This window comes from Arachis hypogaea, chromosome 20 (genome assembly GCF_003086295.3).
Source record: "Arachis hypogaea cultivar Tifrunner chromosome 20, arahy.Tifrunner.gnm2.J5K5, whole genome shotgun sequence".
NCBI lineage: Eukaryota > Viridiplantae > Streptophyta > Magnoliopsida > Fabales > Fabaceae > Arachis > Arachis hypogaea.
The window spans coordinates 29,951,890-29,974,178 of NC_092055.1; the positions used below are offsets into that span (position 1 = coordinate 29,951,890).

Here is a 22,289-nt window from a genome sequence, read left to right on the forward strand (position 1 = left end):
GATGGGTGGTGACTGAAGGTGGAGTGATATCGTTATGATATTGCATGAGTTGGAGCTGAATTTGCATGTTATAGGTTGATTTTGAAACATCACTTGATGGAAAATGGAGGTTTTAAAGATTTGTGAAAAATTGGTTTTTGGCTGAATTTCGGCGAGCCATAACCTAGCTTTCAGACGCCTAAATTATTTCAAACGTATTTTAAATGAAAATTGGTCCGCAAAGTTTACGCCATTCAAAGAACGGATGAAAAATATTTTAAAACGAAAAAGTTATGTGCATCAGAAGTTTGGACTTGAAATTTGGAATTCTGCAGCATTTCAGACTTGGTAAAATATTTGAAAAAACGTACGCACACGCGTACGGGTAGCCCACGCGTACGCATGGCCCACGCGTACGCATGACATGAGACTTTCACGTACGCATAACCCTCATTCGCATATGGTATCTACTGCCTCTTGCACATGCATGCGCGAACGAGCCCATGCATACGCGTAATGGGCTAAGTTTGCACGCCCACGCGTATGTGTGGCCGACGCGTGCGCGTGACTTGAGGTTTACGCGTACACATGATCCTCATGCCCGACCATGCTCTACTGCCTGGCGCTAATGCGTACGCATGGCCCCCTATTTCAGCAAAACTATAATTTGTGTTTCCAAGCCTAATTTTAAACTTCTAAACCTCTATTTTCATTCTTTTAGCCCTGATGCACGGAAACTTGTCTCTCAACAGATTTTCGTCGGCAAGTATACCGAATTGTCATCAAGTAATAACTCACAAAAGAGTGAGGTCGAATCCCACAAGGATTGATTGGTCAAGCAACTTTAATTGGAGGAATGTTTTAGTTGAGCTAAGCAGAATTTGGTTTGAGAGTTGCAGAAAATTAAATGGCGGGAAAGTAAATAGCAGAAAATGTAAATGCTGGAAATAAAGAGCTGAAAATAGATGACGGAAAATAAATTGCAGAATCTTAAATGGGAATGGGGAAGATGATCATAAAAGTAATTGGCAGAAATTAAAGAAAATGGGTAAGATTAGAAATGGGGAGTTCATCGGGTTTAGGAGATATTGCATCCTCCGGATCAAGTTCATTTTCATCTCTTCCTCAATCAATTCATTCATTGATCTTCTTGGCAATCTTAAGTGATTGAATTCCAATTCCTTGGTAATTCAATCTCTCAAATCTTGATCAATAGCCAATTCCTTGGTCCAATTGCTCATGAGAAGAGATGAGGTATGGTCACTGATTATACCACATGTATTTCCAAATCAAAGTGTTGGTAGGATTATATGTCACTATATCCATCCAAACCCCAATTTGGTCCAACATGAGAAAGCATTTCTAGCATGATCTCTTCATTCCTCTTCCAAGGTTCCGAAGAGATCCAAGTATGAATAGCTTCTTTTCCAAGATAACTACTCAATTGGGTGAAGATTGAAAGCTTTCTAGTAAAATCAAGAGAAAAGAAAGAAGAAGAATAATTAAAACTATTATTGATCCATCAAATTATAACAGAGCTCCCTAACCCAATGAAAGGGGTTTAGTTGTTCATAGCTCTGGGAATGGAAAACAAAGATGGAGAATGCATTCTGAAAAGTTAAACTAGAAGTTGCAGAGAAAGTAAAAAATACAGAGAGTAATTCTAATAATGCCGAAAAGCTCCTTTCTAGTTTAAAGTTCTCCCTATTTATACTATTCTTCTGATCTTCTAGTTGCTTCTTCAAGTCTTGGATATGGGCCTTTGGATCTTGAATTGAAGCAGTTATCTTCTTCAGTGGGCTCAGCTTTACTTGCAGAGAAAGTGTGCAGTAGGTATGGACTTTAGCTTGGGGCGTTAGTGGTGTTAACGTTAAGTGAAACTGTGGGGTCGAGAACGTTAGTGACAATCACCTTTTTCACTAACGTTCCTAACCCAAAAATGATCCACGTTAACTTCAACATTAGTGGCACTAACATGACCACTAACGTTGCTTTTTGGCCCTTCGCAAACGTTACTGGGGTTTACCTTTTCCAATAACGTTGAGAGTACCCCTTTCTCCCTACGTTAGAGTTCATGTTAGTATAGTTAACGTGGCCTTTAACATAGGCTTGCCAAATCTTCGAGAGCGTTAGTGACACTTACCTTTGTCACTAACGCTTCAAAACGCCCCTACTTCCCACGTTAGAGTTCACGTTAACTAGGTTAACGTGACTTCTAACGTGGTATTGATAGCCATCTCCAATGTTAGTGACAAAGGTGAGTGTCACTAACATTGGCTCATCATCCCTCTTCTCCACGTTAGCTTCCACGTTAATGTAATTAACGTGGCAACTAACGTGGCTCATAGTGGCTTAATCCAACGTTAGTGACAAAGGTGAGTGTCACTAACGTTGGTGATTCCTTGCTCCCTCCACGTTAGAGTCCACGTTAACTAGGTTAACGTGACTCTTAACGTGGCAAATATGAGCTTAGTCCAACGTTAGTGACAAAGGTGAGTGTCACTAACGTTGGCATTATCTTCATCATCCACGTTAGAGTTCACGTTAACTGAGTTAACGTGACTCTTAATGTGGCCAGCTGCCACTTTGGAACGTTAGTGGCACTTACTTTTACCACTAACGTTGGAGTTCTACTTCTCTTCCACGTTAGCTTCCACGTTAACATAGTTAACGTGGCAACTAACGTAGGCTATGACGGCTCACGAAGGCGTTAATGGCGATCACTTTTCTCATTAATGTTACAAGCTAGCCTCCATTCCACGTTAGTAGTCACGTTAGCTAGACTAACGTGGCTACTAACATGGTTCTTCCTTGCTTCCTTTGTCCTGAAATCAAGCAATAAAGTGCATCAAAGCTCTAATCCAAGCTATGAGACATGCATCATTCAATTTTGTTATTTAATTCATGCATAATTCTCATGAAATCATGTAAAATTCACAATGTTTGCTTGAATCAAGATGTAAGTGATTATTTACCCAAAACTTGCTTATTTCCTAAGAAAATGCATGAAACTACCCTAAAACCATAAAGAAAAGGTCAGTGAAACTGGCCAAAATTCCCTGGCATCACAACACCAAACTTAAAGCTTGCTTGTCCCTAAGCAAGTACTGGAACAAGAGAATGATGAATGAAATGATAAGATGAATGAATCATTCTTGTGGAAGTCATGTCCTTGGTTTTATGTGGTTTCATGCATAGCAACTTAGGTTCATTCCTTTACTGGCTTTCAGACCTTTATCATGCCTTGGAATACTCACTTGATGGCACCCTTTGAGACTGTTATTTATTGATCCCTTTGTCTTTCCAAGGTTTATTGCATCCTTAGGCTAAGTGTTCTGTGAGAGGGCGACTCTTTAAGATAAGTTTTCAGCCAACACTCCCAAACCAGTTGGTTCAAGGTGCTAGGTGTTGAAACACCCCTAAGGACTTACTCCCTCAAGTCTCTCTCCCCCATACATGCACACCACAGGCACATGGTTTGTTATTTTCTTTTCTTGAGATCTTGGTGTCCAGCACCTCTTTGGGTTACTAAATGTTCTGTAGCAAGGTTGCTCTTGATAGTGGATTTTCAGTTGATAATCCCGGGTTAGTTAACCCAAGTTACCAAGTGATGAAGCACTCCTAAGAACTTATTCATCCAAGCAGATCCTTGGTACAAGAGCACCACAAACACATCCCTCAAGGTTCAAGCCCTTGGTGCCTAGCCTTATTCTTCATTACCTTTCTTTCTTTTTCAACTCTTAGTGTTCTTCTCCTTTTTCTTACTGGGATCTTATTATTTAGCTAGTCTCATGGGATGTATTTCAAGCATATGATTCAGGACAGATAGTTGCCCTCCTACCTTGTTGGTGAACTAACTTAGCTAAGTGATTACTACACCACAAATTTAAGGACTTACTCCACAAATTGAACTCCACTCTGGTCTTTCATAACATCTCTTTGTATTTAGCTTAAAAGGACAAACATAAAATAAGCAAGATGCAGATGAAGATAGGTAACTTGAACCAGCACACATATGAAAAAGGCAAGAAAAATACTAAAGACAGCATTGAAAAACCTAAACTACCATGGAAGCATGTTCTATTTCATACATGATTTTCCTTATTTAATACTTGAAAAAGATGGGACAATGAGGGAACTCCACCACATTTTACTCATGGGGGTGCTCATACTCTCCCTCTTGTTTGTCATCATCCATAATTTTTGCATTTTTCTTCGCCTTCTTGGATGATGGTGCACCAATTCTCCAGGAGATTCCTACAAAGTCGTTGGAAGTTGCTTGTTCCCAAAGCACTTGAGAAATAGTTAGTATGCATGTATGCTTGTGAATTTCTGAACTTAACTTGGTGTGTGAACACCAAACTTAGTTCCTTGCCTAATACAGCAGGTTGAATACATGTAGAAAAGCTCATGTATTGTTATCAGCAAAACAACTATGAACTAGAAACTAACTACTGTTAAGTGGTTCCCCTGATTGGTTGGATCTAGCAATTTGCCCTTGAAGGAGTGTAGTGTGATTCTAACTGAAATCTTTGGTGGAACACCAAACTTAGAATTACATACTCACTCTTGTATTGCTTTGGTGTGTAACACCAAACTTAGCTCCTCACAATACGGGAAAAACTACTTGTGATTTTTATTGAAATGCAAATGAAAAGAAAACTACCTTAGGTTGGGTTGCCTCCCAACGAAGCGCTCTTTTAGCGTCGCTAGCTCGACGATTCCTCCATTATTTGAGGTGATACTTCACTTTGGGATTTTCCCCCATGTTTCCCATATAGTGTTTGAGCCTTTGTCCGTTCACAGTGAACGTCCTCTTTGAACTTTCCTCCATGATTTTTATGTGCCCATACGGCGAGACCTTTGTGACAAGAAAGGGTCCTGACCATCTTGATTTGAGTTTCCCAGGGAAAAGTCTTAATTTGGAATTGTAGAGGAGCACTTGCTGTCCTTCTTCGAATGTTGCATGGCAACAATTCCCAATGCAATCCCCTTGAAGACACGTGTATAGTCCTCTCTTTTTGTGGTGGCCGAATCCTCCTTCAATTGTCCCATCAATTCTTCTACAAAATAAAAGAAATATGATTAATAAAATTGTGGAAAGTGGCGGCAAAATTTAAAAAAAAAAAGAAAAAGAGTAACTACTTTTTAAAATTTTTGTTTCTAGTTACTAATTGCTATTCATGAGTGCAAACCAACTAACCAACTAAATATCCATGTATGCAACATTGGTGACACCAAACTTAGTTTGTGGCACTGTGGTGTAAGAAGATTTGTTCAAGGTGCTAAGAGTGACATGCTATGAGTTGCATTCATGTTCTCTTAGTGTGCCTTGAACACCAAACTTGTTCTTCACTATATGTTGCATTCAAGGATATGTCAAAGTTGATTTGAATTTCATGAACCTTGTTTTATTAACTACTTTAAACGCATGTAAAACATGGGTTGCCTCCCATGAAGCGCTTCTTTAGCGTCACTAGCTTGACGTTCTACCTTTTGTCAGGGTGGTTGGTAGTGCTTCATATCTTCTCCTCTTGCAGTAAACCTATATCTATTGGCTTCATCAAGGATCTCTACATGTTCTAGGGAGAGAACTTTGTTGATGGTGAAAACCTTGGGTAGCTGAGATGGGATGGTGGGGAGATGAGGTGGGATATTTGGGAAGTAAGCTGAGATCACTTTATCCCCTGGAGAGAAATCTTCTGTAGGGATCTTCTTGTTCCTCCATCTCCTTGGTGCTTTCTTCTTTCTTTCTTTTACTATTATCCTGCTCTTTGTGGTCTCTTTTCCTAGGGAGATTTTGTTGCTGGTCTCATATGATTCTGGTGGTTTTGGCTCCACTTGAGTTTCCTTTAGCTGTGACACCTTCTGGCTATTTTGCTTATCAACCAAGGGGATTCCCAGGTGTACATTTTGTGCTTCAGTGCTTGTTTCTTCCACTAGTACTTTGTTGTGATTTTCCCTTGGTTCCTTGTTTTCCTGGTCTGCTTCTTGTGAGGGTTTGAAGACATTGAATGCGAGTTGTTCATTATGTATCCTCAGTATTAACTCTCCTCGCTCCACATCTATGAGTGCTCTGGCTGTAGCTAGGAACGGTCTTCCCAATATGATTGGGTGGATGGGACTCTCTTCCATTTCCAATATGACAAAATCTGTGGGGAGGAAATAGTTTCCCACTTTCACCAACACATTTTCAACCACTCCCACTGCTTGTTTTTGAGTTTTGTCAGCCAGCCTGATGACTACGTCTGTGGGCATTAGCTCATTGATCTGCATCTTCTTCATTAGAGATAGAGGCATTAAGTTGATGCTTGCTCCCAGGTCACAGAGTCCCTTATCAATCAGTGTTTCTCCTATGGCAAGGGGATGTGAAAACTCCCTGGGTCCTTCCTTTTTGTGGGCAACTCTGTTTGAATGAGAGCACTGCACTCCTTATTCATCACTATTGTTTGTCCTCCCTTGAGTGAGCTTTTCCTGGTTAGCAGCTCCTTCATATACTTAATGTATGAGGGCATTTGTTGGAGGGCCTTGATGAATGGTATGTTTACATGGAGAGATGCAAACATGTCAAGAAACCTTGAGTATATTCTCTTCTCTACACCACCATTGAGTATTTGGGAAAAGGGTGCATAGAGTCTCAGCAGCTCCTTCTGTGTGATTATGGTTTCTTGATGATTCTCTTCCTGCTTTCCTGCTGATGTATCTTCAGGTTGTTCTAATGGTTTGTTCGGCTCTTCCTCAATCTCCTTATCACTTATAGTAACCATCTTGCAATCTTCCCATCTGACCTTCTTTGCTTCACCTCTCGGATTTTTCTCTGTGTCACTTGGGAAGCTATCAGTAGGTTTGGGGATCTTCTCAGAAAGGTATCCCACTTGAAACTCCAGCCTCTTGATGATGTCTCCCTGGTTCTTGATATTGGCTCACACCTCCTCCTTGAACACCTTGTTATCTTGGATTTCCTTACATATGCCTTCAAGTAGAGTTTCAATCTTTGAGAGTCTTTCTTCCGATGATGGAGAGTTGAGATTGGAAGGATGAGAAAGGCCATTTTGACTTTGGTATGGATGTTGAGAGGTGTTGTTAGGTGGGTGTTTATATGACCTCTGTGTGGAGTGTTGGTGAGCTGTATTGTTGTTGGGGTTGTGGCGTCTCTGATCTTGGCCTTGATCCTGTTGGTTTCTCCACCCAAAGTTTGGGTGGTTCCTCCAACCAGGATTATATGTTTTGGAGTATGGGTCATGGTGCTGCCTAGGTGAATTTCCTATGTAGTTGGCTTGTTCCTGATCACCCTCTGCTTCTTCATTCACTCCTTCTTGAGCTGCTGCTGAGGTGGTGATTGCTGCCACTTGATTCCTCTCCATCTTTTTGGTAAGGTCAGCCAACTGCTTGGTAATAAGCTTGTTTTGAGCTAGCAGTGCATCCACATTGTTTAGCTCTATCACTCCTCTAGTGTTGTCTCTTTCAGAAGCATAGAAGTAGTCATTCTCCGCTACAGTCTCAATGACATCTATGGCTTCTTCAATGGTCTTCTTCTTGTTCAGAGATCCCCCGGATGAGTGGTCTACTGCCTTCTTTGATTCATACGAAAGGCCTTCATAGAAAATGTGCAACTGCACCCATTCATTGAACATATCTGGTGGGCATCTTCTTGTCAGGTCCTTAAACCTCTCCCATGCTTCATATAGAGTCTCACCATCTTGCTGCCTAAAGGTTTGTACCTCAGCTCTCAACCTGTTGATTCGTTGAAGAGGATAGAATCTTGCCAAGAATTTGTTCACCATGTCTTCCCAGGTTGCTAAATTCTCCTTTGGAAAGAATTTCAGCCATTTAGATGCTTTGTCCTTGAGTGAGAAGGGAAACAGAAGTAGTCTATAGGTGTCAGGGTGAACACCATTAGACTTCACAGTATCGCATATCCTCAGGAAAGTGGTTAGATGTTGATTGGGGTCTTCTTGGACACTTCCTCCGAATGAACAATTGTTCTGAACAAGGGTGATGAGCTGTGGCTTTAGTTCAAAGTTGTTGGCATGTATGGTTGGCCTTTGGATGCTACTTCCACAGTTTCCTGGATTTGGGTAGATGTAAGAACCCAGAACTCTTTTCTCTTGTCCAGCCTGATGTGCTGGACCTTCTCTGCCATGGTTGTGAGCCTCTTCTTCATGATGATTCTCCATATTCTCATCCATGTCTGGTTCAAAGTACTCCTCCTCTTCCTCAGCACCAACTACTCTCTTCCCTCTTGCTTCCCTCCTTAATCTAAGGAAGGTCCTCTCAGGTTCAGAATCAAAGGAAGTTGAAGCCCTGCTTCTTCTACCTGTCATACACCCAATAAGGCAAAAGCAAGAAAGATAGATGCAGACAATATTTTCTGCAGAAATGCTGTTAGTGTGAGTGGTGCAATATATCAAACAGTTAGTGGGTCAGTAAACCAAATATTAAAACAAAGTGCAGGTAACACCACTAATGGGTGAAAGGTAAAGGGAAAGAAATAACTAGAGCTGAAAGTAAATTACTTAGATGAAACTAAATCAAACAAAAGGAAAATGCTCAATCTAGTTATCCACCAATTTAATCATTGTTGATACAAAATCAATCCCCGGCAACGGCGCCATAAACATGATGCACGGAAACTTGTCTCTCAACAGATTTCCCTCAGCAAGTATACCGAATTGTCGTCAAGTAATAACTCACAAAAGAGTGAGGTCGAATCCCACAGGGATTGATTGGTCAAGCAACTTTAATTGGAGGAATGTTTTAGTTGAGCTAAGCAGAATTTGGTTTGAGAGTTGCAGGAAATTAAATGTCGGGAAAGTAAATAGCAGAAAATGTAAATGCTGGAAATAAAGAGCTGAAAATAGATGACGGAAAATAAATTGCAGAATCTTAAATGGGAATGGGGAAGATGATCATAAAAGTAATTGGCAGAAATTAAAGAGAATGGGTAAGATCAGAAATGGGGAGTTTATCGGGTTTAGGAGATGTTGCATCCTCCGGATCAAGTTCATTTTCATCTCTTCCTCAATCAATGCATTCATTGATCTTTTGGCAATCTTAAGTGATTGAATTCCAATTCCTTGGTAATTCAATCTCTCAAATCTTGATCAATAGCCAATTTTTTGGTCCAATTACTCATGAGAAGAGATGAGGTATGGTCACTGATTATACCACATATATTTCCAAATCAAAGCATTGGTAGGATTATATGTCACTATATCCATCCAAACCCCAATTTGGTCCAACATGAGAAAGCATTTCTAGCATGATCTCTTCATTCCTCTTCCAAGGTTCCGAAGAGATCCAAGTATGAATAGCTTCTTTTCCAAGATAACTACTTAATTGGGTGAAGATTGAAAGCTTTCTAGTAAAATCAAGAGAAAAAAGAAGAAGAAGAATAATGAAAACTATTATTGATCCATCAAATTACAACAGAGCTCCCTAACCCAATGAAAGGGGTTTAGTTGTTCATAGCTCTGGGAATGAAAAACAAAGTTAGAGAATGCATTCTGAAAAGTTAAACTAGAAGTTGCAGAGAAAGTAAAAAATACAGAGAGTAATTCTAATAATGCCCAAAAGCTCCTTTCTAGTTCAAAGTTCTCCCTATTTATACTATTCTTCTGATCTTCTAGTTGCTTCTTCAAGTCTTGGATATGGGCCTTTGGATCTTGAGTTGAAGCAGTTATCTTCTTCAGTGGGCTCAGCTTTACTTGCAGAGAAAGTGTGCAGTAGGTATGGACTTTAGCTTGGGGCGTTAGTGGTGTTAACGTTAAGTGAAACTGTGGGGTCGAGAACGTTAGTGACAATCACCTTTTTCACTAACGTTCTTAACCCAAAAATGGTCCATGTTAACTTCAACGTTACTGGCACTAACGTGACCACTAACGTTGCTTCTTGGCCCTTCGCAAACGTTACTGGGGTTTACCTTTTCCAATAACGTTGAGAGTACCCCTTTCTCCCTACGTTAGAGTTCATGTTAGTATAGTTAACGTGGCCTTTAACATAGGCTTGCCAAATCTTCGAGAGCGTTAGTGACACTTACCTTTGTCACTAACGCTTCAAAACGCCCCTACTTCCCACGTTAGAGTTCACGTTAACTAGGTTAACGTGACTTCTAACGTGGTATTGATAGCCATCTCCAATGTTAGTGACAAAGGTGAGTGTCACTAACGTTGGCTCATCATCCCTCTTCTCCACGTTAGCTTCCACGTTAATGTAATTAACGTGGCAACTAACGTGGCTCATAGTGGCTTAATCCAACGTTAGTGACAAAGGTGAGTGTCACTAACGTTGGTGATTCCTTGCTCCCTCCACGTTAGAGTCCACGTTAACTAGGTTAACGTGACTCTTAACGTGGCAAATATGAGCTTAGTCCAACGTTAGTGACAAAGGTGAGTGTCACTAACGTTGGCATTATCTTCATCATCCACGTTAGAGTTCACCTTAACTGAGTTAACGTGACTCTTAACGTGGCCAGCTGCCACTTTGGAACGTTAGTTTCTCTTCCACGTTAGCTTCCACGTTAACATAGTTAACGTGGCAACTAACGTGGGCTATGATGGCTCACGAAGGTGTTAATGGCGATCACTTTTCTCATTAACGTTACAAGCTAGCCTCCATTCCACGTTAGTGGTCACGTTAGCTAGACTAACGTGGCTACTAACGTGGCTCTTCCTCGCTTCCTTTGTCCTGAAATCAAGCAATAAAGTGCATCAAAGCTCTAATCCAAGCTATGAGACATGAATCATTCAATTTTGTCATTTAATTCATGCATAATTCTCATGAAATCATGTAAAATTCACAATGTTTGCTTGAATCAAGATGTAAGTGATTATTTACCCAAAACTTGCTTATTTCCTAAGAAAATACATGAAACTACCCTAAAACCATAAAGAAAAGGTCAGTGAAACTGGCCAAAATGCCCTGGCATCAAGCCCTAAACTATAGTAGTAAATCTAGTAATGAGCTAAAGCTAGGAAAAGTGATAACTTAAGAGTGAAGTAATAATCTTAAATGATGAATTAGGTATAAATTGCAATGATATGAGGTGTATGTATGAGACCATGCTAAACTATGGCTATGAAGAATAAATGTAAGGAAATGATGATGATAAGTCATGAGATTTGGAATGACTGCAGCCGGAATGGTCGAGATTTGTATGTGGCTGAAATGGTTGAGATGGCAAGATCTGGGTGTGATCCCGCTTGCGTATTAACTTGAAAATGTGTTCGGATGGCAAGTTGAGGACGGAAGTTCCCTCTCTTATCGTGATGTGGATATGGGGAAGGTGGAAAGGCACTCTCCTTCGTATTGTTTCTCCCACATTCTTCTCTGGTTGCAAGGTGAAAAGGCACACTCCTTCGATGTGGAAAGGCACTCTCCTTCGTATATCCTCCAGGAGAAGGTGGAAAAGCACACTCCTTCGATGTGGAAAGGCACTCTCCTTCGTTTATGATCCTCCTGGAGATGTGCAACCTAGAGACCAATGTCTAGGTTAGCTACCAGATGTGTCGGGTTCTGGCAAAGTAACCGACACGTGAGCTCACGGCCAGTAGGATAGACATTCATCATATGCATTTTGTTTGTTTGTTTGCTATGCCTTATTTGGGATTGCCTAACTGAATATATTATGATAATTGTGATAATTGCTACTTGCACTTCTTGTCTCCTACCTGTACTTGCAATTGCCTGTTTGTCTGTATTTGTAAACCCTCTGGAGATGGAGGAATGGAGAAAAGGTGGACAGGTTCGGTGTTAAGATAAAGTTTAAGTTGAGTTTAGAATTCCCTAGACACCTACTCTTTTTATGGTTTCTGTTTAGTATGTTAAGCTTTATAATCAAGTGTCGGCATTCTAGGATTGCCTCTGGCATTCCCAGAACCTTATATATTATGTGCGTGGCACCTTTACCATGCTGAGAACCTCCAGTTCTTACCCTATACTATGTTGTTATTTTTCAGATACAGGTCGAGAGGCACCTCGCTAGGTGGTGCACGAAATTGTGATCACCAATGGCACCAACATCATGGTATGCACAATTGTAATCTCAACTCTTTGTCACAACTCCGCACAACTAACCAGCAAGTGCACTGGGTCGTCCAAGTAATAAACCTTACGTGAGTAAGGGTCGATCCCACGGAGATTGTCGGCTTGAAGCAAGCTATGGTCATCTTGTAAATCTCAGTCAGGTGGATTCAAATGGTTATGGAGAATTGATAATTAAAATATGAATAAAACATATAATAAGATAGAGATACTTATGTAATTCATTGATGAGAATTTCAGATAAGCGTATGGAGATGCTTTGTTCCTTCTGAACCTCTGCTTTCCTATTGCCTGCTTCCAATCAATCATACTCATTTTCATGGCAAGCTTTATGTTGGGTTTCACCATTGTCAATGGCTACCTCCCGTCCTCTCAGTGAAAATGTTCCAAATGCGCTGTCACCGCACGGCTAATCAGCTGTTGGTTCTCGATCATGTTGGAATAGGATCCATTGATCCTTTTGCGTCTGTCACTACGCCCAACACTCGCGAGTTTGAAGCTCGTCACAGTCATCCCTTCCCTGATCCTACTCGGAATACCACAAACAAGGTTTAGACTTTCCGAATCTCAGGAATGGCCGCCAATTGATTCTAGCCTATACCACGAAGGTTCTAATCTTAGATTAGAAACCCAAGAGATACACATTCAAGCTTGTTTGCATGTAGAACAGAAGTGGTAGTCAGGCACACGTTCATAGGTGAGAATGGTGATGAGTGTCATGGATCATCACATTCATCATGTTGAAGAAAGAATGGATATCTTATAACAGAAATAGGCTTGAGTTGAATAGAAAAACAATAGTACTTTGCATTAATTCATGAGGAAGAGATGAGCTCCACACCTTAATCTATGGTGTGTAGAAACTCCACCGTTGAAAATATAAAAGTGATAATGGTGATCATTGGCTTCGGCCCCAGAGAGGGAACCAGAAGAACCAAGATAAAAAATATGATCAAGTGTGTAAAATACAATAGCAAAAGGTCCTATTTGTAGAAAACTAGTAACCTAGGATTTACAGAAATGAGTAAATGATGCAGAATCCACTTCCAGGCCCACTTGGTGTGTGCTTGGGCTGAGCATTGAAGCTTTCACGTGTAGAGACTTTTCTTGGAGTTAAACGCCAGCTTTTGTGCCAGTTTGGGCGTTTAACTCCAACTTTTATGCCAGTTCTGGCGTTTTGACGCCAGAATTTCTATGCTGACTTGGAACGCCGGTTTGGGTCATCAAATCTCGGGCAAAGTATAGACTATTATATATTGCTAGAAATCCCAGGATGTCTACTTTCCAACGCAATTGAGAGCGTGCCAATTGGACTTCTGTAGCTCCATAAAATCTACTTCGAGTGCAGGAAGGTCAGAATCCAACAGCATCTGCAGTCCTTTTTCAGCCTCTGAATCAGATTTTTGCTCAGGTCCCTCAATTTTAGCCAGAAAATATCTGAAATCATAGAAAAATACACAAACTCCTAGTAAATTCTAGAAATGTGATTTTTATTTAAAAACTAATAAAAACATAATAAAAACTAACTAAAATATACTAAAAATATACTAAAAACAATGCCAAAAAGCGTATAAATTATCCGCTCATCACAACACCAAACTTAAATTGTTGCTTGTCCCCAAGCAACTGAAAATCAAATAGGATAAAAAGAATAGAATATACAATGAATTCCAAAAACATCTATGAAGATCAGTCTTAATTAGATGAGCGGGGCTATTAGCTTTTTGCTTCTGAACAGTTTTGGCATCTCACTTTATCCTTTGAAGTTCAGAATGATTGGCGTCTATAGGAACTCAGAATTTAGATAGTGTTATTGATTCTCCTAGTTCAATATGTTGATTCTTGAACACAGCTACTTTATGATTCTTGGCCGTGATCCTAAGCATTTTATTTTCCAGTATTACCACCGGATACATAAATGCCACAGACACATAACTGGGTGAACCTTTTCAGATTGTGACTCAGCTTTGCTAGAGTCCCCAATTAGAGGTGTCCAGAGCTCTTAAGCGCACTCTTTTTGCTTTGGACCACGACTTTAACCGCTCAGTCTCAAGTTTTCACTTGACACCTTCACGCCACAAGCACATGGTTAGGGATAGCTTAGTTCAGCCGCTTAGGCCAGGATTTTATTCCTGTGGGCCCTCCTATCTACTGATGCTTAAAGCCTTGGGTCTTTTTTAATTTACCCTTGCCTTTTGGTTTAAAGGGCTATTGGCTTTTTCTGCTTGCTTTTTCTTTTTCTTTCTTTTTCTTTTTTTTTCTTTTTTTTCGCTTTTTTTTTGCATATATATTTTTTTTCTGCAAGCTTTTCATTGCTTTTTCTTGCTTCAAGAATCAATTTTATGATTTTTCAGATTATCAATAATATTTCTCCTTTTCCATCATTCTTTCAAGAGCCAACAATTTTAACATTTATTGGTGCAACAAATTCAAAAATATGCACTGTTCAAGCATTCATTCAGAAAAAACAAAAAGTATTGCCACCACATCAAAATAATTAATCTGTTTTAAAATTCAAAATTCATGTACTTCTTTTTTCTTTTTCATTCAAGAAAGGTGATGGATTCATAGGACATTCATAACTTTAAGACATAGACTCTAAGACACTAATGATCATGTAATAAAGACATAAACATAGATAAACATAAAGCATAAAAATTCAAAAAACAGAAAATAAAGAATAAGGAAATTAAAGAACGGGTCCACCTTAGTGATGGCGACTAGTTCTTTTTCTTTGAAGATCTTATGGAGTGCTTGAGCTCCTCAATGTCTCTTCCTTGCCTTTGTTTCTCCTCTCTCATGATTCTTTGATCTTCTCTAATTTCATGAAGGAGGATAGAATGCTCTTGGTGTTCCACCCTTAGTTGTCCCATATTGGAACTTAATTCTCCAAGGGAGGTGTTAATTTGCTCCCAATAATTTTGTAGAGGAAAATGCATCCCTTGAGGTATCTCAGGGATTTCATGATGAGGAATTTCCTCATGCTCTTGTCCATGAGTGGGATCTCTTGTTTGCTCCATCCTTTTCTTAGTGATGGGCTTGTCCTCATCAATGAGGATGTCTTCCTCTATGTCAATTCCAGTTGAATTGCAAAGGTGAAAAATGAGATGAGGGAAGGCTAACCTTGCCAAAGTAGAAGACTTGTCCGCCACTTTGTAGAGTTATAGGGATATAACCTCATGAACTTCTACTTCCTCTCCAATCATGATGCTATGGATCATGATAGCATGGTCTATAGTCACTTCAGACCAGTTGCTAGTGGGAATGATTGAGCGTTGGATGAACTCCAACCATCCCCTAGCCACGGGCTTGAGGTCATGCCTTCTTAGTTGGACCGGCTTCCCTCTTGAATCTCCTTTCCATTGAGCGCCCTCTTCACAAATGTCTATGAGGACTTGGTCCAAACTTTGATCAAAGTTGACCCTTCTAGTGTAGGCGCGTGCATCTCCTTGCATCATGGGCAAGTTGAATGCCAACCTTACATTTTCCGGACTAAAATCTAAGTAATTCTCCCGAGCCATTGTAAGCCAATTCTTTGGGTCCGTGTTCACACTTTGACCATGGTTCTTGGTGACCCATGCATTGGCATAGAACTCTTGAACCATTAAGATTCCGACTTGTTAAATAGAGTTAGTGAGAACTTCCCAACCTCTTCTTCGAATCTCATGTCGGATCTCCGGATATTCACCCTTTTTGAGCTTGAAAGGGACCTCGGGGATCATTTTCTTCTTGGCCACAATTTCATAGAAGTGGTCTTGATGCACCCTTGAGATGAATCTCTCCATCTCCTATGACTCGGAGGTGGAAGCTTTTGCCTTCCCTTTCCTCTTTCTAGAGGTTTCTCCGGCCTTTAATGCCATAAATGGTTATGGAAAAACAAAAACAAACGCTTTTACCACACCAAACTTAGAAGGTTTGCTCGTCCTCGAGCAAAAGAAGAAAGAAGAGAGTAGAGGAAGAAGAAATAGAGGAGATGGAGGGGGGTAGTGTTTCGGCCAAGGGGGTGAAGTAGTGTTTAAGATGTGTGAAAATGAAGGAGTGAAGATGGGTGTATATAGGAGTGGAGAGGGGGCTTGGGTTCGGCCATGTATGGGTGGGGTTTGGGAGAGAAAGTGGTTTGAATTTGAATGGTGAGGTAGGTGGGGTTTATGATGGATGGATGTGGATTGGTGAAGGGATTATGGAGAAGAGGGTAGGATTTGATAAGTGAGGGGTTTTTGGGGAAGAGGTATTGAGGTGATTGGTGAAGGATATTTGGGGAAGAGTATTATGAAAAGGTGTAAAGAAGAGAGAGAGAGTGAGTTGTGGTTGGTGGGGATCCTGTGGGATCCGTAGATCCTGAGGTGTCAAGGATTTCTCATCCCTGCACCAATTAGGCGTGCAAAACGCCCTCTGCTGCCAATCCTGGCGTTTAACGCCAGCTTCTTGCCCTTTTCTGGCGTTAAACGCTAGTCTGATGCCCATTTCTGGAGTTAAACGCCCAGAATGGTGCCAGACTGGGCGTTTAACGCCCATTCTACTGCCCTTACTGGCGTTTAAACGCCAGTAGGCTTCTCCTTCAGGGTGTGCTGTTTTTCATTCTGTTTTTCAGTTTGTTTTTGCTTTTTTAATTATTTTTGTGACTTCACATGATCATCAACCTACAGAAAACATAAAATAACAATGGAAAATAGAAATTTAACGTAGATAAGTAAAATTGGGTTGCCTCCCAACAAGCGCTTCTTTAATGTCAGTAGCTTGATAGTGGGCTCTCATAGAGCCTCACAAATACTCAGAGCATTGATGATGGCCTCTTAACACCAAACTTAGAGTTTGGTTGTGGCCTCCCAACACCAAACTTAGAGTTTGAATGTGAGGGTTTTGTTTGACTCTGTATTGAGAGAAGCTTTTCATGCTTCTTCTCCATGGTTACAGAGGGAGATCCTTGAGCTTTAAACACAAGGGAGTTCTCATTCACTTGAAGGACCAATTCTCCTATGTCAACATCAATCACAGCTTTTGCTGTGGCTAGGAAGGGTCTTCCAAGGATGATGGATTCATCCATACACTTCTCAGTGTCTAGGACTATGAAATCAGCAGGGATGTAATGTTCTTCAACCTTTACCAAGACATCCTCTACGAGTCCATAAGCCTGTTTCCTTGAATTGTCTTCCATCTCTAGTGAGATTCTTGCAGCTTATACCTCAAGGATTTCTAGCTTCTCTATTATAAAAAGAGGCATGAGGTTTATGCTTGACCCTAGGTCACGCAGAGCCTTCTCAAAGGTCATGGTGCCTATGGTACAAGGTATTAAGAACTTTCCAGGATCCTGTCTCTTCAGAGGTAATTTCTGCCTAGTCAGGTCATCCAGTTCTTTGGTGAGCAAGGGGGGTTCATCCTCCCAAGTCTCATTACCAAATAGCTTGGCATTTAGCTTCATGATTGCTCCAAGGTACTTAGCAACTTGTTCTTCAGTAACATCTTCATCCTCTTCAGAGGAAGAATACTCATCAGAGCTCATGAATGGCAAAAGTAAATTCAATGGAATCTCTATGGTCTCAGTGTGAGCCTCAGATTCCTATGGTTCCTCATTAGGAAACTCCTTGGAGGCCAGTGGGCATCCATTGAGGTCTTCCTCAGTGGAGATCACTGCCTTTTCTTCCTCTCCAGGTTCAGCCGTGTGGGTCATGTTGATGGCCTTGCACTCTCCCTTTGGATTCTCTTCTGTATTGCTTGGAAGAGTACTAGGAGGGAGTTCAGTAACTTTCTTACTCAGCTGACCCACTTGTTCTTCCAAATTTCTAATGGAGGACCTTGTTTCAGTCATGAAACTTTGAGTGGTTTTAATTAAATCAGAGACTACAGTTGCTAAGTCAGAGTGGCTCTGCTTAGAATTCTTTGTCTGTTGCTGAGAAGATGATGGAAAAGGCTTGCTATTGCTAAACCTATTTCTTCCACCATTATTGTTGTTGAAGCCTTGTTGAGGCCTCTGTTGATCCTTCCATGAGAGGTTTGGATGATTTCTCCATGAAGGATTATAGGTGTTTCCATAGGATTCTCCCATGTAATTCACCTCTTCCATTGCTGGATTCTCAGGATCATAAGCTTCTTCTTCAGATGAAGCTTCTTTGGTACTGCCTGTTGCTGCTTGCATTCCAGACAGACTCTGAGAAATCATATTGACTTGCTGAGTCAATATTTTATTCTGAGCCAATATGGCATTCAGAGTATCAATCTCAAGAACTCCTTTCTTCTGACTTGTCCCATTATTCACAGGATTCCTTTTAGAGGTGTACATGAATTGGTTATTTGCAAACCATTTCAATGAGTTCCTGAGCTTCTGCAGGTGTCTTCTTCAGATGAAGAGATCCTCCACCAGAGCTGTCCAATGACATCTTGGACAATTCAGAAAGACCATCATAGAAGATACCTATGATGCTCCATTCTGAAAGCATGTCAGAAGGACACCTTTTTATCAATTGCTTGTATCTTTTCCAGGCTTCATAGAGGGATTCACCTTCCTTCTGTCTGAAGGTTTGGACTTCCACTCTAAGCTTGCTCAATTTTTGAGGTGGAAAGAATTTTGCCAAGAAGGCATTGACTAGCTTTTCCCAAGAGTTCAGGCTTTCTTTAGGTTGTGAATCCAACCATGTTCTAGCTCTGTCTCTTACAGCAAAGGAAAAGCATAAGTCTATAGACCTCAGGATCAACCCCATTAGTCTTGACAGTGTCACAGATTTGCAAGAATTCAGCTAAGAATTGATGAGGATCTTCTAATAGAAGTCCATGAAACTTGCAATTCTGTTGCATTAGAGAAACTAATTGAGGATTAAGCTCAAAGTTGTTTGCTCTAATGGCAGGGATTGAGATGCTTCTCCTATAGAAGTCAGGAGTAGGTGCAGTAAAGTCACCAAGCACCTTCCTCGCATTGTTGGCATTGTTGTTGTTTTCGGCTGTCATGGCTTCTTCTTGTTTGAAAAGTTCTGTTAGGTCCTCTATAGAGAGTTGTACTTTAGCTTCTCTTAGCTTTCTCTTCAAGATCCTTTCAAGTTCAGGATCAGCTTCAACAAGAATGCCTTTGTCCTTGCTCCTACTCATATGAAAAGAGAGGAGAAGAAAATATGGAATCCTCTATGTCACAGTATAGAGATTCCTTGAGGTGTCAGAGGTAAAGAAGAATAGAAGGAGAAGGTAGTTAAGAAAGAATTCGAACTTATCAAGAGCGATAGAGTTCGAATTGTACATTGAGGAGGAGTGTTAGTCCATAAATAGAAGGATGTGAGAAGAGGGGAAGAATATTCAAAATTAAAGTAAAAAAATTTTGAAATAATTAAGAGAAATTTTGAAAATTTGGTAAATAATTTTCGAAAACTAAGATTGGGAAAGAAATTAAGTGATTTTTGAAAAATATTTTGAAATTAGAAATAAAAAATATATGATTGAAACTTAATTTTTAAAAAGATGTGATTGAAAAGATATGATTGAGAAGATATGATTGAGAATCAAATTTAAAAGAAGAAAGTTTTTAAAATTAAAGTTGATTACTTGACCAACAAGAAATTAAAAGATATGATTCTAGAATTAAAACTTTTGATCCTTTCTTAATAGGCAAGTAACAACTTGAAAATTTTGAATTAAATCATTAATTGTAGCAAGGATTTTCGAAAATAATAATAATTTAAAAAATAAAAAGAAATTGATTTTGAAAAGGTATGATTGAAGAGATATGATTTGAATTAAAAACAAAATCTTCCCTCTAGTGTCCTCCTGGCGTTAAACGCCCAGCCACCCTGGCTGGCGTTTAAACGCCAGTTTTCCTTCTTCACTGGGCGTTTTGAACGCCCAGCTTTTTCTGTGTAATTTCTCTGCTGAATGTTCTGACTCTTCAATTTTCTGTATAATAGACTTGAAAAGACACAATTTAAAAATTTTTTTGAATTTTTTTGATGATGAGAAACAATAAAAAATTCAACTAAGATCAGATAAACAATGCATGCAAGACACCAAACCTAGAAGTTTGTATACTAAGGACTATAACAATTTGAAAATGCATGTAAGAAACAACAAAAGACACAAAATAAGAGAAATTAAAGATCAGAGCACTGGAATCATCAAGAACAACTTGAAGATCAATGAAGAACATATTGCATATATTCAAAAAATGCAAGAAGAATAAAGACATGCAATTGACACCAAACTTAAAAATTGACACTTGACTCAAACAAGAAACACAAAATATTTTTTGGTTTTTTATGATTTTATAAAATTTTTTTGTGATTTTTCGAAAATTATATGGAAAAAGAGAAAAAGGACTTCAAAATTCTTAATGAGAATTCCAGGAATCATGCAATGTTAGTCTAAAACTCCGGTCCAGGAATTAGACATGGCTTACTAGCCAGCCAAGCTTTCAGTGAAAGCTTCGGTCCAAAACACTAGACATGGCCAATGGCCAGCCAAGCTTTAGCAAATCATTACGTTCAACAGCAAGATTGATAGAAATCAACAAGCCCTAGTGATGATAAGTTGAAACCTCGGTCCAAAAGATTAGACATGGCTTCTCAGCCATCCAGACTTCAACAAATCATCATGAAACTCTAGAATTCATTCTTAAAAGTTCTGAAGAACATAATAGAAGAAAATTTTTGTATTTTTGAAAATTTTTTTTTCGAAAATAAAAAGTAAAAAAAGCTTGAACATAAAATAAAATTATCTAATCTAAGCAACAAGATGAACCGTCAGTTGTCCAAACTCGAACAATCCCCGGCAACGGCACCAAAAACTTGGTGCACGGAATTGTGATCACCAATGGCGCCAACATCATGGTACACACAATTGTAATCTCAACTCTTTGTCACAACTCCGCACAACTAACCAGCAAGTGCACTGGGTCATCCAAGTAATAAACCTTACGTGAGTAAAGGTCGATCCCACGGAGATTGTCGGCTTGAAGCAAGCTATGGTCATCTTGTAAATCTCAGTCAGGCGGATTCAAATGGTTATGGAGAATTGATAATTAAAATATGAATAAAACATACAATAAGATAGAGATACTTATGTAATTCATTAGTGAGAATTTCAGATAAGCGTATGGAGATGCTTTGTTCCTTCTGAACCTCTGCTTTCCTATTGCCTTCTTCCAATCAATCATACTCCTTTCCATGGCAAGCTTTATGTTGGGTTTCACCGTTGTCAATGGCTACCTCCCGTCCTCTCAGTGAAAATGTTCCAAATGCGCTGTCACCGCACGGCTAATCAGCTGTTGGTTCTCGATCATGTTGGAATAGGATCCATTGATCCTTTTGCGTCTGTCACTACGCCCAACACTCGCGAGTTTGAAGCTCGTCACAGTCATCCCTTCCCTGATCCTACTCGGAATACCACAGACAAGGTTTATACTTTCCGAATCTCAGGAATGGCCGCCAATTGATTCTAGCCTATACCACTAAGGTTCTAATCTTAGATTAGAAACCCAAGAGATACACATTCAAGCTTGTTTGCATGTAGAACGGAAGTGGTTGTCAGGCACGCGTTCATAGGTGAGAATGATGATGAGTGTCACGGATCATCACATTCATCATGTTGAAGAACGAATGGATATCTTAGAACAGAAATAGGCTTGAGTTGAATAGAAAAGCAATAATACTTTGCATTAATTCATGAGGAACAGCAGAGCTCCACACCTTAATCTATGGTGTGTAGAAACTCCACCGTTGAAAATACAAAAGTGATAATGGTGATTGATGAGCGGATAATTTATACGCTTTTTGGCATTGTTTTTAGTATGTTTTTAGTAGGATCTAGTTACTTTTAGGGATGTTTTCATTAGTTTTTATGTTAAATTCACATTTCTGGACTTTACTATGAGTTTGTGTGTTTTTCTGTGATTTCAGGTATTTTCTGGCTGAAATTGAGGGACTTGAGCAGAAATCAGATTCAGAGGTTGAAAAAGGACTGCTGATGCTGTTGGATTCTGACCTCCCTGCACTCAAAGTGGATTTTCTGGGGCTACAGAACTCGAAATGGCGCGCTTCCAACTGCGTTGGAAAGTAGACATCCAGGGCTTTCCAGCAATATATAATAGTCCATACTTTGGCCAAGAATAGACGACGTAAACTGGCGTTCAACGCCAGCCTTCTGCCCAAATCTGGCGTCCAGCGCCAGAAAAGGATCCAAAACCAGAGTTGAACGCCCAAACTGGCACAGAAACTGGCGTTCAACTCCACAAATGGCCTCTGCACGTGCAACGCTTAAGCTCAGCCCAAACACACACCAAGTGGGCCCCGAAAGTG

General features: G+C 40.0%; 1 non-coding gene across 1 annotated transcript; it reads left to right on the forward strand.

The window, feature by feature from the left end:
• The first annotated feature begins 7,608 nt into the window (after positions 1–7,608).
• Positions 7,609–7,715, forward strand: LOC112788748 (small nucleolar RNA R71). Its single transcript, XR_003196098.1, has one exon. It is a non-coding gene; the product is annotated as a small nucleolar RNA R71 (small nucleolar RNA).
• The last annotated feature ends 14,574 nt before the right edge of the window (positions 7,716–22,289 follow it).